The following is a 13,178-nucleotide window of genomic DNA, read 5'->3' as shown; positions in this document are numbered from 1 at the left end:
CGGGAGGTTTGGGCGGCCCATTTGAGGCATCAAAGGAACCTGAGGAGGGTTTTGGGGGCTCCTGGAGGTCGGGGGGGCTCTGGGGGTGGTTTGGGGGGCACTGGGGGGTTCCAGCCCGTGACCCCCCCCGTTTTTGACCCCCCCCCCCCGAGCTGTTTCGGTCTCATCGACGCCCTCCTGAAGCCCAAGGGGGGGTGGGCGCTGGGCCCCCCCCGCTGCCCCCTCCCCCTGCCACCCCCGCGACGCCCTGCAGGTGAGGGACCCCCAAAAACCCCTCTCCAGACCCCAAATTCACCCCTGGGACCCCAAAAAACCCCCCAAACCTCTCCCCGGACCCCAAATTCACCCCTGAGGCGCCATAAAACCCCTAAACCCCTCCCCATGAACCCCAAATCCACCCCTGGGACCCCCCAAAACCTCCCCAGGACCCCAGATCCACCCCGGGACCCTCGAATCCATCCCTTGGACCCCCAAAAACCCCAAAATCCATCCCTGGGACCCCCCAAAACCTCCCTCCAAACCCCAAATTCACCCCTCGGACCTCCAGAATCCCTCCACAGGCCCCCTCAGGGGTCGTTCCCCACGAAAAAGGGCGGGAAACGTGAGGGGAGAAAAAGGGCGGGAAACGTGAGGGGAGAAAAAGGGCGGGAAACGTGAGGGGAGAAAAAGGGCGGGATCAAGTGGGAGGGATCAATGGAATTTTGGGGGGCGTCAGCGACGGTGAGGGAAGATCAATGGAATACTGGGGGGGCATCAATGACATTGGGGGGGTCAGTGACACTCGGGTGGGGATCAATGATGCTGTGGGGGGGTCGATATCAGCTCGGGGGGCGGCCATGGGTTTTTGGGGGGCCGCAACGCAGGCGGCCGTGCTGGGTTTGGAGCGGGGGGGCCCCTTCAACCCCTGGGGGTGCCCTGGCTGTCCCCTAGGTGTCCCTTGGGGGCCCTGGCTGTCCCCTAAGTGTCCCTGGGGGTGCCCTGGTTGTTTCTGGGGTGCCCTGGCTGTCCTCTAGGTGTCCCTAGGGGTGCCTTGTCTGTCCTTGGGGGTGCCCTAGCTCTCCCCTAGGTGACCCTGGGCGTGCCCTGGCTGTGCCTGGGGGTCCCTGGGGGTCCCCTGGCTGTTCCTGGGGGGGCCCTGGCTGTCCCGTATGTGTCCCTGGGGGGGCCCCAGCTGTCCCCTGGCTGTCCCTGGGGGTGTCCTGGCTGTCCCCGAAAGTGCCCTCCCTGTCCCCTAGGTGTCCCCAGGGGTGCCCTGGCTGTCCCCTAGGTGTCCCTGGGGGTTCCCTGGCTGTCCCCTATGTGTCCGTGGGAGTGCCTTGGCTGTCCTTTAGGTGTCCCTGGGGGTTCCCTGGCTGTCCTTGGGGTGCCCTGACTGTCCCCTAAGCGTCCCTGGGGGTGCCCTGGCTGTCCCTTAGGTGTCCCTGGGGGTTCCCTGGCTGTCCCCTAGGTGTCCCTGGGGGTGCCCTGGCTGTCCCCTAGGTGTCCCTGGGAGTGCCCTGGCTGTCCCTGGGGGGGCCCTCGCTGTCCCCTAGGTGTACCCAGGGGTACCCTCGCTGTCCCCTAGGTGTACCCAGGGGTGCCCTGGTGTCCCCTAGGTGTCCCTGGGAGTGCCCTGGCTGTCCCCTAGGTGTCCCTGAGGATGCCCTGGCTGTCTCCTAGGTGTTTCTGGGGGTTCCCTGGCTGTCCCGTGGCTGTCCCTGGGGGTGCCCTGGCTGTCCCTGGGAGTGCCCTGGCTGTCCCTGGGGTGCCCTGGCTGTCCCCTAGGTGTCCCTGGGGGTGCCCTGGCTGTCCCCTAGGTGTCCCTGCCTCGCCCGAATCCTCGACTCCGCCTCTGGCGCCATGGTGACACCCCTCCCAGTCTGGACCAGTGTGGCCACACCCCCTTCCCTGGGGCCATCCGACCCATCCCAGTATAGACCAGTTAGGCACCGTGTGCCCACCACGGACCCCCACACGCCTGCCAGTTCATCCCAGTCCACTCCCCGTCCATCCCAGTTCTCTCTGATCACCCTCCCAGTGCTCCCAGTCCATCCCAGTCCCGCAGGTGTTGGTGCTTGTGGCTTGATCAGCTGCTGCCTGTCCGCAACGTGGAGCGGGTCAAACGAGGCCTCAGGGGGACGGGGGGGCGGATTTGGGGGGTCCTGGGGGTCCCGAGTTGTCCTGGAGGGGTTTGGGGGGTTGTGGGGGGTCTGGGGGGAGTCCTGGGGGCTGCTTTGGGTGTTTTTGGGGGATCTTCGGGAGGTTTGGGCGGCCCATTTGAGGCATCAAAGGAACCTGAGGAGGGTTTTGGGGGCTCCTGGAGGTCGGGGGGGGCCCTGGGGGTGGTTTGGGGGGCACTGGGGGGTTCCAGCCCGTGACCCCCCCCGTTTTTGACCCCCCCCCGAGCTGTTTCGGTCTCATCGACACCCTCCTGAAGCCCAAGGGGGGGTGGGCGCTGGGCCCCCCCCGCTGCCCCCTCCCCCTGCCACCCCCGCGACGCCCTTCAGGTGAGGGACCCCCAAAAACCCCTCCCCAGACCCCAAATTCACCCCTGGGACCCCGAAAAACCCCCCAAACCTCTCCCCGGACCCCAAATTCACCCCTGAGGCGCCATAAAACCCCCAAACCCCTCCCCATGAACCCCAAATCCACCCCTGGGACCCCCCAAAACCTCCCCAGGACCCGAGATCTACCCCGGGACCCTCGAATCCATCCCTTGGACCCCCAAAAACCCCAAAATCCATCCCTGGGACCCCCCAAAACCTCCCTCCAAACCCCAAATTCACCCCTCGGACCTCCAGAATCCCTCCACAGGCCCCCTCAGGGGTCGTTCCCCACGAAAAAGGGCGGGAAACGTGAGGGGAGAAAAAGGGCGGGAAACGTGAGGGGAGAAAAAGGGCGGGATCAAGTGGGGGGGATCAATGGAATTTTGGGGGGGTCAGCGACGCTGAGGGAAGATCAGTGGAATATTGGGGGGGCATCAATGACATTGGGGGGGGTCAGTGACACTCGGGTGGGGATCAATGATGCTGTGGGGGGGCCGATATCAGAGGTTATCAGAGGAAATCGCCGCCGCCGTCCTCCCGTGCCCAGAGCCCCCCCAGGACCCCAGCGCAGCTCCGGCTGCAGGCGGAGCAGGAGCGGCTCCTGCCGCCCGCAGCGATCCCGGTCCCGATCCCGATCGCAACGCCCCCCTGGTCCTCCGGCCCCGAGACCCATAGCCCGCCCGCCGGGGGAGGCCGCACCGCTCGGGAGCCGCAGCCGACACTGACAGGACCCGAACCAGAACGGCCGGTCCCATTTCCGGCCCCGCCTGGCTCCGCGCAGGGCCGCGAGCAACCTCGGCTCGGCTCAGCTGTGAGGGGCGGGGCGGGGCCGCGGGCGATGGTCCCGCCCCCATCCCGGGCAGCGCGGGGCGCCGGGGCGGGCTCGGGGCGGAGCCGGGGCGGGCTCGGGGCGGAGCCGGGGCGGGCTCGGGGCGGAGCCGGGGCGGGCTCGGGGCGGAGCCGGGGCTCTGTGAGGCGGGGCCCGGAGGCAGCCGGGGCCGGGCAGTACCGGGGGCGCGGCTTCAGGGGCGCGGGGCGGGTCCCAAGTGCACGGCGCCGGGACCCCACCGGGGCGTTCCACACCGAGCCCATAGAGCAGCAGCTACTTCCGCCACCCTTTTGAATCCCCGCGATTGGCGGGCTCGCTGAGGCATCGGCAGTGCTGATTGGACAGCGGGCCCCGGGAACCGCCCCCGCCCCCCGGCCCGCGCTGAGGGCCCGGGGCCTCCGCCCTCAGACCGGCTCCGGCTCCAACCCGGCCCGGGCTCTGCTCCGGTCCCCCCGGCCCGCCCTGAGGGCCCGGGGGCTCTGCCCCGAGACCGGCCTCGCCCCTCCCCGCCTCGCCCTGTAGTAGATTTCTGTTTGGTTTGTGGGAAGAAACATGTGTGAGAAGTGAGAGTTGTGCTGGAGGGGTGCTGCTGGGATGAAAGGATGGAGTAAATCTGCTCCGAGGATGTGCGATGAAGAATTCAGGGTCAGAGGTGGGCAGTATTTATAAACTGTCTCCATATTTCCCTGTATCTCTGGGTGTTTGGATTTAGCCTGGGATTGTCAGCTAAGTTATAAACAAGCCAACCCGGCTACTGAACTCCCAATGAACGTTTGGAACCCTTGCACAGAAAGACAAGGTAGTGATGATTCCAAAGGAGAAAATGTAAATGAAGGGTAACGATTGCTGGGAAATTTCCTTAGGAATTGTGAACCTCACACAAACGGAATTTAGGAGGTGGAATCCCAGTTTCAGCCTTGGGCACGTGCAGGAGCAGAGGGATCCTTATTCACAGCAAGGAAAGCCCGGTGCCCCAGCGTGTCAGTGCACACAGTGCAATGTCCAGGAAATGAGCAGCAGGGACTGGCAGCAGCTGCAGGTGAGAGCTGTCACAGGCTGATTGAGGGGACAGAGCAGCCCCAGGTGAGAGCTGTCACACTGATGAGGGGACAGGTGGAAGCTGTAAAGGATAACGAGGGGGCGGGTCCTGCCAGCACTGCTTTAAGAGGGGAGCCCGAGCTGAGTTTGGCACGGAGCTGCGGGAGGAGAGGGGTTTATGCTGGGCTCCCAGGTGAGGCTCATGGAAGGATGGTGAGTTCATCTCACAGGGGCTGGGGGAGGCCTTGGGCGTGGAACATTACTTCAGGAGGTGCTGAGGGACAAACCTTTGTGCCGAGCAGCAGCAGCAGCACAAAAGGTTGAAATAAGTTTTGGTTTGGCATGTAGTGATGGGATTGGTGTCTATGGTGTGCTAGTGTTGTCTAAAGGTTTAAACTTTAACGTTTATTTTTAAAGTTTTAAGTTAATGAATTAATATGGGTTGCAAGACATGGGCTTTTTCCTTTTTATTTGGCTAGGGGGAAGTCTTTAACTTTGGGGGGGCTCTGAGTATATGTTCTGGAGTATTATTAAGGGGTTTGGACATGGTGTTGTTTTTATTATATTCAGTAGTTTGACTAGGGGTGATAAGAGTTGGCTTTTTTTGCTGGAATTTTTTTGGGGTTGTCTGTTTGAAAATTTATATATTTATGCAGTTAAGTGTGCTGGTGTTTCTGATGTAACTCTTCAGCATATGTTATTGTTTGTGTGTTTTAGGTGGTCTACTTGTCTTACACCCTGACCGATTGGCCAACAGATCTGCTGAGATCATACATCGATGTTTGTTTTATTTCTTGTAGCTGAATAAGAGACAGCAGCCCGGTGACAGCAGGAAATTCCCAGAGAGCGAGGCGGCATTCTGTGGCACCCGGCGTGGATTCTCATCCCCAGACGTCCAAGAGATAAGTGGAGGGTTCAGAGCCACAGAGGGGATGAAAGTGGAGTGCTGGGTCAGGACTTGTCAGGAGGGGTTTTTGAGTCAGGTGTGGAGATAGGGATGTCCAAGATGTGCCAATTGAGAGTACAGGTGTACCAGCCCGACCCCACCCCTACCCCAGACCCGAAGGAGTAGCCCTAAAGACATGCCCGTTTCCCTGAGTGCAGGTACAGGCAGGAGCCCTTATGCAGGACAATGCCAGAAGGCCTGGCTGCGAGGTGCAGGGCTCTAAAGAAGTTGGGTTTAGAAGGGGGGAGGTGTAGCCACACACACAGAGGCTGAGGTAAAGGACTCGAGGACTAGAGGACACACGGTGAAAACCAGGGGAACAGGCTAGGATACAAGTCAGAGTACAGGTGTAGCGGCCCTCACAGCACTGCTACCAGCACACTTCCCCTGAGAGCAGGTGCAGGCAGCAGCCCTAGTGCAGGAACACACCAGAAGCTCTGACCTGTGCAGACACAGTCAGGCTAGGGCCAGGCAGGAAGCGATAGTGGGGAGCAGGATCCAACAGGGCTGGGGATAACGGGGGTTTCCCGCCCCACCCACCCTGGGATTCCCTGTCTCTCCGCAGCCGGTGGAAGTGCTCCTGATTCCCTCTCGAGGCGGCGGTTGGTAAGGCTTCGTGCCTTTTGCCACCGCAAAGAGTTCGGCTCTGTCAGCCTCTGCCCTGTCTCAGGGCCACGTTTCTTAGGGTAGGCAGGGAACAACTGTGGATGTACCTGTCCTGCGTGCGGGACAGCTCTTGGGACCCTAACGGTGCAGAGCGTCCCCGGCTGCAAGGTCTAGGGCTCTGAAGAAGCAGGGTTCAGAAGGGGGGAGGTTACAGTGATACACACAGAGGCTGAGGTAAAGGACTCAAGGACTAGAGAACACACAGTGAAAATCAGGGGTACAGCCTAGGATACAAGTCAGAGTACAGGCATCCCGGCCCTCACAGCGCTGCTGCCAACACCGTTTCCCTGAGAGCAGGTGCCGGCAGCAATCCTAACGCAAGACAAGGCCAGAAGTCCTGAGAGGTGCAGGCAGTAGCCCTAAGCTAGGGCCAGGCAGGAAGTGACAGTGGTGGGGCAGAGTCCACAGGGTTGAGGTTCACCGGGGATGTCCACCCTGCGTTCCTGTCCTGCTCTAACCGGGGATGCTCACAGCCCTAATGGAGGCCACGGTGGGTGGGCTCGGTGCCAGTAATGCCTCTAAGGCTTTGGCGCTGCGAGCGTCGGCCTCCGAGCTCAGCTGACGCACGCACGGGGCCCGAGGACCCGGTCCTGCTTAAGAGACGGTGAGTAGCAGAGCTGCTGGGTTTTGGCTGATGTGCAGCTAAGATTATGCTTTGATATTTGGTTTTCTTTATTGTAGCTGACTAGGAGACAGCAGCCCAGTGACAGGAGGAATTTCCCAGAGGCATAGGCGGCCTTCTTTGGGGCCCAGCGTGGATTCACCTCCCCAGACATCTGAGAGATAAGTGGAGGGCTCGGAACTAGGGAGGGGATGAAAGTGGGGTACCAGGGCAGGGATCACTGGGAGGGATTTTTCGAGTCGGGTTTGGAGATGGGGATGTCCCAGATGTGACCCCTTAGGCTACATGAAGGGAAAGTCTCATTTTTCATGTCAGTGCTGAGGTGTGCAGGGCAGAGCAGTCCTGGTGTGTGTTGTGTCACTTGTCTGTTGTGCACTCTGTCTGTTTGGTGTCTTGTCTTTTCCTTTAGTCCTTTCAGGGGCCTGTCCAAACCCCTGGCATCAGTCTTAGCATTTCTGATCTCTGTGCTCCTCAGCCAGGTGCCTTTGTCTCAGCTGCTCGGACACTCATCAGAATCCATCTCTCTTCACAAGCATCCAGTCCGATGCCTTTTCAGGTCTTGTTCTGAGCTGTACTGACAGCCGTGCACCGCCCTGATCCATTCCGGCGGGTTAGGTCTTGTGAGAATGCAAAGACAGGTGGAGGATTCTGACCGTAGGATTCTCGGGCATCCATCTCTGCGTCTCTTGGGATAAGTCATCCCGATGGCATCTTGTTCCTGCAGGGTTCTCTGAGCCTGGCCAGCTCACCTTCCATCTTACCTCGGTCATCTCATTCCGAGTTCTCTGGACCCTCAGGGTCATTCTTCTTGCCAGAGTTTTCTGTCCCTGTTGCGTCCCCTCGTTTGTCCTGTGCTGTGTCACGGGTGTTGGTGTGTGTTTGGCCCGGAGCTGCTCTGCCTTGCTGCTCAGTCTGGGTGTAGGGGTACGAGGGTAATAGTCCTGGGGGCTTGAAATTTGTGATGTGGGGTGTGGTTAGACTGTAGAGGGTATTCCTAGATTGCCACAAGATGTCTGGAGCTGTCAAGGTATCCTGCAGCACTCTGACTTTTGTCCAAACTCTGTTTCAGATGCAGAGAGATGAAATCTGTGGCAGAGCCCCCCATCCTGGGTGAGGGGGCTCCCCTGAGAAGGTCAGTCCCTGTTTCTGTTTGCAGGGGAGGTGTAAATGATGGCTGTGTTACAGCTCTGTTCTTTGTCTTTATTTTTAGGTGGTGAAGCCGGATCTCAGCAGTCAAGCTGACGTGGGCGAGGTGAGCAGTGACGGGTGGACAGAAGCCGTTGCTATTGTTCAAGCCTCACTCGCTGGTGCAACTCTAAGCCTCCGTTCTTGTGTGTTTTAGGGAGTCCACTCGCAGGAGGCCGAGCTCCCCTCTCACCAACGGGACGACAGACCCGGGTCACCTCACCCGTGAGCCCTCAGGGAGCATTCCAGGAGTCTGTGATGGAGCCTTGATCTTCTCCTTGGGAAGGCCCCATCCAGGTAGGCTTGGATAACGGCCGAGGAGTTGAGGTGAGTCAGGGAGGAGAAGGAGGAGGAGGGAGGGTCCCCTCAAGTTCCAGCGCTGCCACGTCACCTTGTCTGCTCTTTACCCAGGCAGACCCTGCGACGCCGGCGTTGGCCTCTGAGCGCAGCTGAAGCGCGGGGCCGAGGACACAGGCAAGCTTAGGAGACAGTGAGTAGCAGAATTGTCGGGTTTTGGGTGATGGGCTGCTAAGATCACGCATTCATGTTTGGTTTTTTTTGTTGTAGCTGACTAAGAGACGACAGCCCGGCGACAGCAGGAATTTTCCTGAGGCAGAGGCGGCCTTCTTTGGACCTGGCAGGGATTTGCCTCCCTGGATGCCTGAGAGATAAGTGGAGGGCTGTGGCTCACAGAGGGGATGAAAGCAGGATGCCAGGGCAGGGATCACCGGGAGGGGTTTTTTAAGTCAGATTTGGAGTTGGGGGCACCAAGATGTGACCCCTTAGGCTACATGAAGGGAAAGTCTCATTTTTCATGTCAGTGCTGAGGTGTGCAGGGCAGAGCAGTCCTGGTGTGTGTTGTGTCACTTGTCTGTTGTGCACTCTGTCTGTTTGGTGTCTTGCCTTTTCCTTTAGTCCTTTCAGGGGCCTGTCCAAACCCCTGGCATCAGTCTTAGCATTTCTGATCTCTGTGCTCCTCAGCCAGGTGCCTTTGTCTCAGCTGCTCGGACACTCATCAGAATCCATCTCTCTTCACAAGCATCCAGTCCGATGCCTTTTCAGGTCTTGTTCTGAGCTGTACTGACAGCCGTGCACCGCCCTGATCCATTCCGGCGGGTTAGGTCTTGTGAGAATGCAAAGACAGGTGGAGGATTCTGACCGTAGGATTCTCGGGCATCCATCTCTGCGTTTCTTGGGATAAGTCATCCCGATGGCATCTTGTTCCTGCAGGGTTCTCTGAGCCTGGCCAGCTCACCTTCCGTCTCACCTCGGTCATCTCATTCCGAGTTCTCTGGACCCTCAGGGTCATTCTTCTTGCCCAGAGTTTTCTGTCCCTGTTGCGTCCCCTCGTTTGTCCTGTGCTGTGTCACGGGTGTTGGTGTGTGTTTGGCCGGGAGCTGCTCTGCCTTGCTGCTCAGTCTGGGTGTAGGGGTACGAGGGTAATAGTCCTGGGGGCTTGAAATTTGTGATGTGGGGTGTGGTTAGACTGTAGAGGGTATTCCTAGATTGCCACAAGATGTCTGGAGCTGTCAAGGTATCCTGCAGCACTCTGACTGTTGTCCTGACTTTGTTTCAGATGCGGAGAGATGAAATCCGTGGCAGAGCCCCCCATCCTGGGTGAGGGGCTCCCCTGAGAAGATCGATCGCTATTCAAGGTGAGAGTCACACATTTCACATTTATTGGCACTCCAGTGCAGGCCACCTGCGTTTACAGCTTCAAACAGGTGAGTCCCTTGGTAACCCCCCTGGGCAGCAGCTGGAGCCTGCTCCGGGCTGGGCTGCGGGAGCAAACACTTGTGGCTGACACAGCTCCACACTGAGGGTACTTGGGAAAACACCTGCCTTGTCCTGGAATTTTTTTTTTTGAGCTTTTGACAAGGTTTTAATCATCACCTTGGTAAAAATAAATGGTAAGGACTGAAAACATGAGAGGCTGGCAGGTTATACGCACGAAAGACAACTTTTTTTTTCTTAAATATTTGTGCAGCCTATATCTTAATTTTGAGACTCTTTTTTGGTCAACTTTATTGTAAAACCCCCTTATTTTCAAGTTAGCTGCTTCAATAATGAATTTGTTTTACAAATACCCGCTAATGTCCGAAGGTTAAAGCACTAACACCAACATCCCACCTCTTTTATTTTTGCAGCAAAATTTTATCTTTACTAAACTTGAAACTTGATGTTTTTGCAGGTAGTAAGTTAAAGAAGGTGTTTATCTGCCCATCACTGATAGTCAGGGTCATGAAGAAATTGCTCTAGTGTTCTAAAATAAATGCAGATTTTTAGGCCTCTCCCATTCTCTCTGACTAGCAACATGTGAATTGATTTTTGATCTCCTTTCTGTTGGTGTCTGTGGGTTTTAAGCTGCATGGAGAAGGTGTCTGTGGACATGGCACCCAGGGAATGGTGCTGGGAAGGGCAGGATGGAAAGGAGCTGCTCAGGAATCCAGAGCAGCAGTGGAGTGGGAGCTGGTGCTGCTGCCTCAGTCACACCCTCCTGGACAGTCTGTGCAGTGATAATATTCCTACTTTCCTTCCTGAACCTGGGGTTGGAGGAGAACACAAGTCTTGGCATTGATGGAAAGGGGAACTCGAGGGAAAAACTGCTGTTTGTGTCCTTAGAGAGCAGTGGGAAGAGCCTGGGAGAAATCCTGGCTGGCTGAGGGATCCTTGTGTCCCCTCGGGAATAAATCCCTGCGTCTCCTCAGCCCTGCTGGTTTGCAGTAGCGTTTGTACACCTTTCGCTGCAGCTGTGGTTCTTAATAACTGGAAGTCCAGGGATTCTGGGCGATTCCCATAAGTTCTCCTGTTTTGTAGGAGCTGCACGGTGAGGTCAGCATTCTGAGGGAGGCCCTGGCACAGCTGCCAAGGGCAAGGAACGTGGAGCATCCCGGGGCTTCTCCCGCCCGAGTTTCTCCCGGAGCGTGCTGCGTGTCGTGCCGGATGTTTAACCCGGGTTTGGGGTGTTCTCCTGCAGTCCCAGCTCTAACTGCTGCCCCCGAGCCCTGGCCTTGCTCTGTCCCAGCACTGAACCTGGCAGGTGGGTGTGCTTTTCCAGCCCTTGAATCCCACGGGCAATCCCAGATTCCCGGAGCTCCCCGAGGCACAGCCTGGCGTCCCTCGCTGGGAGCTGCATTTCAGTCTGCCTGGACCAAGGCCATCCTGTTTGAGACTTTATTCCTGTTGCTTTTCCTCTTGCAGGTAGTTGGCGAAAAGGAGAGAGCCAGTAGGAAGTGAAGCCACTGGAAGGCCTTATCCCAGTCCAAGGTTGGATGGGAGTAACTGGACCTGTTGAATTCCCACTTCCCTTTAAATCAGTGCAGAGGAAGCAGATTTTAAATCATCATTCCATGAACTTTCACCAACTTCATGACTCTTGCAAAAGTTTTCAATGTTAGAAATTCCTGAGCTTGTTTTCCAGGCAGGCTTGGATTTGGATGTTATTCCTTCCTTTTAATTGAAGGAATAACTCTGATTTTCTCTCTGATTTTAGTAAGGGAATATTTATTTATTCCAATTTTCCATCCTAATTGGAATTTTTGTACCTTGTAGAGCACATTTCCAAGGAAATGTACCCAATTAATGTTGGTAAATCAGCAATTGTCCAGCACCATCTCCACAAAATTCTGTGATTTCCCAAGAAAACTTTGAAGTATTTATTTGCCACGATTCGTCTCTTTGTAAAGTTCAATTTACTGCATTTTTAATTACATAAATGCCATTAAAACCTGAATCCAGGCCTAGCTGCTGTTCCTTGGACACAAGGGGCTGGTTCTTTCCTACCTTGGCACATTTGGATGTTTGTCCAAAATGAGCTTCCCACTACAATAGAATTTGTTTCCAAGCAGAAGTGGGAATTGTCTAGAAAACCTTCTGTTCTGGGGGGCACTGGGTTTGTTTCCCTTATTGCTGCATAATTGAGGAAAGCCATGGCGCTTTTTTAGGCAGTGGCAGGAGGTGAGAGCTGCGTTTATTTAATTTTGTATTTTATTTTTTGTTATTTTTGTATTTTTGTGCTCTTTTGTTGTGGTTTTTCATGTTGCGTTTTGTGGTTTTTCAAAGACTTTTTCTTCAGTTTTTTAATTTTTATTTTTTTTCTTTAGCTATTTATTTACTTGTTAAAACTACTTTTCGTTTTTTATTTTAATTTTTTGTTTAAATTTTTTTTCCACTTTTTTGTTACTTTGAAATTTTTTTCTTTTGGTATTTTAATTTTATTTATTATTTTCTATAGTTTTGGTTTATTTTTTCATGTTTTCTTTGTTCCTTTTTTTTTTTCCCCATACTCTTTCTTCCCCCGGGCGCCTGGGGGTTTGGCTGTTGGCAAGAAAGATGAGAAATGACCTCGGTGCCCGCTGGACGTCGGGATGTCATAGAGAGCGCAGTTGGCAAAAGCTCTGTATTTTCTGCTCCATAAAACTCCTGAAGGGAGAAAGCTGTGACCACCGTGGTGCCGTTTTTTCCTTTCCAGCCCCGACCAGGTCTCCTCCTACCCGTGCACAGTGTTACCAGCAGCAGCCTGCTGTCCAGGCTGTCGAGGCGTATTTCAGAGGGAGCAATAAAAACAAAGTAGACGTTTTATTTTGTAACTCTCCGACCCTGCTTGTTTATTAGCAAAGAAATCCAAAACAAAGCGAACAAAAAAAGAAAACCCCCAAAATAAAATCCCCCGCAACCCACCAAAAAAACCCCATACAGATAGAGGAAATATGCCCATATTATCTAAATAAAGATTAAAACTTTACCCCTTAGAAAACCAGGCTCATTTAATTCAAATTAATTGTGTTTCTGATGTGTTAGGTTCATGAATTCATCTAGTGTAAAATATCGTTTAAAATATAAACAAACGAATTTAAAAAATAATGAAAAAGAAAAATAACAAAAAGTATAGGATATGAAAAATAATATCAATAAAAAATACACAATATATTATTACTTACTACACGTTTTATAAATATATTTAATATACATAATATAAACATCTATAATGTACATAATCATATTTAAATGAAATGTATTATTATTTATAACATTACATAATAAATAAATTATTTTATATATAACTTTCTATATTTAATATCTATAATAAATATAATGGTATAATAAACATAATACATGATGTATAATGTACATAATATAAAAGATGAATTGTAATGATGAATGTCAGTATCAGAATCACAAAGATATAAAATGTTGAAATAGAGCCTGAACGAAAGGCTTTTTTGGTTCGGTCTGGTTGCTGGCAGGGCTCTCGCAGGTGTGCTCGGGGGTCTTTTGGGCCATTTATTCCGGAGGCTGTTCGCCAGGGCATTCCTGGGCACGTTCGTTTATGGCTCCGCTCCGCGCCGCCGCGCGGCAGTGCTGCCA

General features: G+C 54.5%; 1 long non-coding RNA gene across 1 annotated transcript; it reads left to right on the top strand.

The window, feature by feature from the left end:
- The first annotated feature begins 9,378 nt into the window (after positions 1-9,378).
- LOC136290082 (uncharacterized) lies at positions 9,379-12,599 on the top strand. The gene is made up of 4 exons (XR_010720941.1): positions 9,379-9,466; positions 10,629-10,851; positions 11,013-11,078; positions 12,144-12,599. It is a non-coding gene; the product is annotated as an uncharacterized lncRNA (long non-coding RNA).
- Positions 12,600-13,178: the final 579 nt, after the last annotated feature.

This window comes from Chamaea fasciata, unplaced genomic scaffold (genome assembly GCF_029207755.1).
Source record: "Chamaea fasciata isolate MVZ Bird 193981 ecotype frontalis unplaced genomic scaffold, bChaFas1.0.hap1 SCAF_5, whole genome shotgun sequence".
Lineage (NCBI taxonomy): Eukaryota > Metazoa > Chordata > Aves > Passeriformes > Sylviidae > Chamaea > Chamaea fasciata.
This window is presented reverse-complemented; position numbering and strand designations above follow the sequence as displayed.